Source organism: Nothoprocta perdicaria, unplaced genomic scaffold (genome assembly GCF_003342845.1).
Source record: "Nothoprocta perdicaria isolate Ctin4 unplaced genomic scaffold, notPer1 scaffold_227, whole genome shotgun sequence".
Classification (NCBI taxonomy): Eukaryota; Metazoa; Chordata; class Aves; order Tinamiformes; family Tinamidae; genus Nothoprocta; species Nothoprocta perdicaria.
In genome coordinates this window covers 317,954-322,390 of record NW_020455449.1, presented here as the reverse complement: position 1 = coordinate 322,390, position 4,437 = coordinate 317,954, and positions in this window count along the sequence as shown.

Here is a 4,437-nt window from a genome sequence, read left to right as displayed (position 1 = left end):
CACCAGCTCTGCAGGGTGAGTCCAGCTCTGCGGGGTGGCACCAGCTCTGTGGGGTGACTCCAGCTCTGTGGGGTGACACCAGCTCTGCAGGGTGACACCGGTTCTGCGGGGTGACACCAGCTCTGTGGGGTGACACCGGCTTTGTGGGGTGACACCAGCTCTGCAGGGTGGCACCAGCTCTGCAGGGTGAGTCCAGCTCTGTGGGGTGACACCGGCTCTGTGGGGTGACACCAGCTCTGTGGGGTGGCACCGGCTCTGTGGGGTGACACTGGCTCTGTGGGGTGGCACCGGCTCTGCAGGGTGGCACCGGCTCTGTGGGGTGACACCAGATCTGTGGGGTGACACCRGMTCTGCGGGGTGACACCGGCTCCGCGGGGTGACACCAGATCTGCAGCCTCCAGCCATCTGCAGCCCGTTGCCCTTTCATCTTACGGCAACTTGTCCTCTGCAAAATCCTCCTTTCCCCACGGCAGAGGGAGGTTATGACCTCTAAGGGCGCCGGAGGAGCGCGAAGGCCTCCCGGCTCCTTTTTCATGAGTGTRTTGTTTATATTCAGCCTTCTCCCCTTGCTAGCTTAGCATTGATTTTTATCCCTGCCTCCTCAGATCATTAGGGGACTGCAGTCACGTAGGTCCCTGTCAACCTGAGACCTTCTTAATCCTCCCTTGCCCTTGGGGGGCAATAGATAATCCGCTCACCGCAAACACAACTGGGGCATGGCTCGCTCTGCTCCCTCTGCCCGCAGCCTGCTAATAGGGGAGTTCATTCACGTGCACAGGTTAATTTTCACTTCTAAGTGAAAMCCCAGAATGTAATGGCTAAATCCAAGGATTTAGGTGCTTTAAAACTGACTTCAGCAGAACGATCCCAGCTCCTGTGATTATTTTCTCCTCCAGTGCCTGTTTATGAATGTCACGTTAATCTCCGGAGCAGGCCCCGGCCCAGCCCGCAGGCCCCGGCCCTGCCCRCAGGCCCCGCTAGGCCACGGCTGCYGCCATGAGCTGCTCCTCTGGGCGCCATGTCCTTGCGCCCGCGCTGCTGCCCGCGGGCAGAGCCGCCGGGCGCTGCCGAGTGGTCACGGTGCAGCCCGATGTGCAGAAGGTGCTTAAGCCGTCCTAGGTGAGGGAACTGGCTTAAGCCGTCCTAGGTGAGGCTGAGGACACCAGACCAGAGGGGTCCCCAGGCTTGGGGTGAGGGTACTAACCAGTTCTGCCATGTTCTGAAAGAAAAGAGTGACCACCCATCCATATTTTAAAACTAGATGAAAACACCAACCTCAGGGGAGCAATGGCCTCCAMATACCCCAAAGGAAAAGAGGTGCCTGCCACCTCCATTCAGGCAATAACATTTGGGTGAGCAAAGGGTTTTTGGACATAGACTTGCTTGTCCTCTCCTCCTGGCACTGGCTGATTCGACACTGACTGCTAGAGCTCATTTACAGAATCACAGAAACGTTGAGGTTGGAAGGGACCTCTAGAGATCATCTAGTCCAAACACTTGCTCAAGCAGGGACCTGGAGCACATGGCACAGAGCTGCATCCAGGTGGGTTTGGAAGTCCTCCAGAGAAGGAGACTCCACAACCTCCCAGGGCAGCCTGTTCCAGGGAATAAAGCATTGTCTTTAGAGGATGTCATTTATACAATTCTCATACTTGTCCCTGGGGACCAGGGTCGAGCAGGGGCTTTGGGGCCGTTGCACAGGGAGATGTTACAGAGGCTTTACCTGGCCTGGAAAGGGAGTAAACGGGTAAAAACAGCCACCACACCCTGGCAGAGCTGCCTGCTGGGCAGGGAACRTGGGGCCCGGCGCCGCGGCTGCACCTGGATCACGGCCCCTCTGGCAACGGCAGCCTTGGCACCAGCCCCTCAGCACCCAGCTACGCTGCTCCTGTGTGTGTGGTGTGGCCACGGAGCCGGATTTGGGAGGGGAAGCCATGTGGAGTGGGGTCACTAGCTCCAACACAGGCCCCATGGCCTATCTAGCTGTGCAGAAGAGCCATGTGGCTCAGGGCTCCGCACAGCTCTCTCCTGGCAAAACACTGCCTAACTCTACGAAGGCTTGTAGGGAATTGCTCTAAAGAGTAAATGTGCTGGAGCACCTGCCACAATTTTGCCATTATTGACCAACAAACTGCAGAGGTCTCTCCTGGCTMTCTCCACACAGTGTTCTGCTTCCTATTTAAAACTGGCTTTGGCCCGAGTGGTGTACTGCAAACTATGTTGCTTTTGGAAAGTTCACCACTTTAGGCTCCGCATTCATTACTGTCATTGAACACGTCGGGAGAAATGCAGAAACAACYGCCTCTTCCACAAACTTACTCTGGAAATCAAATGTGATGTTTTGACAGAAACCTTTGCTTAACATGCAAGACTTCAGAAATCAGCTGCTTAATATGCCAGAGTCAGCGGACAAACTACAAATAGGTGCCTGCTTTCTCTAAGTGTTGAATAATTTAGATCACAACCACTCTTTCACAACTCTTAAAGAGGGAACAAAAAWGAATTTGCATCTTTTACAAGATACCTCTCTAAGACAGGCAGAAAGGCCATCACTGAGGTAGCAACACTGAAGTGTGGCAGCTTGACAGGAATATGCAGGAATGCCACAAACCAGGTGTATTAAAATTTCAGATGGAAATGCAGCTCCCTGGGAAGTTCGCACACACGATATAACATTTTGCTTTTCTTGCTCAGGTTAGAAACAGGTCCCAGAGGCCCTGGTTGGAAACTCTGTATCTAGGAATTCAAGACGATAGGAAAGGTCCAAGTTTGTCCCTTCCTAGTTAGTGGAAGTTAGCAAGTTTTATGAAAACATACACTATTTTGAGTAAAATTTGTATACAGAATACAATAGATATATTACTGCTTTATCACTTTGCTGAAAGCCTCTGCATCCAGCCGTATATTGATTTTGTCATATATGCTGCATGGCCATTTGTTTTAATGAAGTAAGCTTTTATAAAGACACTGACCTGGGTCGTTGAACTCAAATCATTCTTCAAAAAATTTAATTCAGTAATATTAACAAAAAGCTCAAAGGATTGTGATTCACAGCTAGACCTGGTTATCTTTTATTCRTTATTCTGCACGTTATCGATTGCATCTTTTGCTCATTTGTTCAAAGGGAAGTCAACTGCATTTAGCCACTAAAAGTTTGGACCATCTGATAGTTGGCCTGGAGCTGCCAGGCATTTCCTCTTAGAGCCCTGATCACTGTGCACGTTTCTCAGCTTTCCGAGAGCAGCCCATATCGCAGCGGGAGACGTSGTCTCTGCACCACCTCGCCCTGCGGTTTCTTCAGGCAGCAGCTAGTGCAGAGAGAGCGTGCAGGTATTGAGGACATCCACTGGCTTGAATTTGGAGCCCATGTCATCAGCCAAACTCTTTTTACTGTCAGCTATTTTGATATTTTGTAGTTCATTTACAGGGAATAAATTCTTGTCTCTCTCGCTCTTCCCAAAGCATTGCTTTACTAAAGAGTGAGCACTTTTGAGAGTGCTTCTAACAAATGCTCGTGTTTTTACTCATGTTAGCAAATGAAGCAGCCACTTTATTACCTGCTGATAGTTCTTTTTCCTTCAGCAGCCCCGTGAAGCCGCCTTGGCGAGGCCGTCAGTCAGGCGGTGTCTCTGCAACTTGCTTTCTGTAACGCAATTTAACGCGGGCCTTGGGGCTGGGAGCACACAGGACCGGGCAGCTGCACTTTCTCTTCCAGTTAACACTGACAAGATGTCTTAAAGAAACAAAAATTTCTTACAGCATTAGTGCCTTTTCCTTGAAAAGGTAGTTTTCTTCTAGCTAGAGCCTCAGACACTTGCAACCCATAATCTCCATGCTAGTATCAGTTTATTTTGTAGTGGAGGTAAAAAAGAGTGTATACTTCCAGCTGCAGTCAATAAAACTGCTGCTTAAAAGTGCTCAAAACTGCTGCTCTCCCTTGCCCCTCTCATATCTTAATCCTACTCTCTCCCTTGCCCCTCTCATATCTTAATCCTACTTAAGTCCAGAACTGCAAGACTCAGGAACATATCCATGTACATCGTGGAGCGCTGAAACACCACAAGTGCCTTTTGTGCTTTAAATTAGGTACTTGCATAAAATAAACATTAAATGACAGTGTTAGCTCCCAAGGCCTTCTTTCAAGCATTGGATAAAGGAATTCTCTCATGTTTCGTGTGCAGGCRTCATCAGTTCATGACTGGGCTCAGCCACCTCCCGACAGGATGCTGCAAACTTTTCCACCTGTGTACAGGCCTCTGGGATAACGTTATTAATCCCACACGTGCAGCTCCTCCTAGGAGGAGGGAGAAGGGAACCACAGCAGAGGTACCAGCATCCTAGAGGGCTGAACACCTCCATCCTGAGAGCCACACTACACTGCTCACGTTTTATAATTCATAGGGTAATGCTGAATTCAAAATTTAATAGCAATTTCAT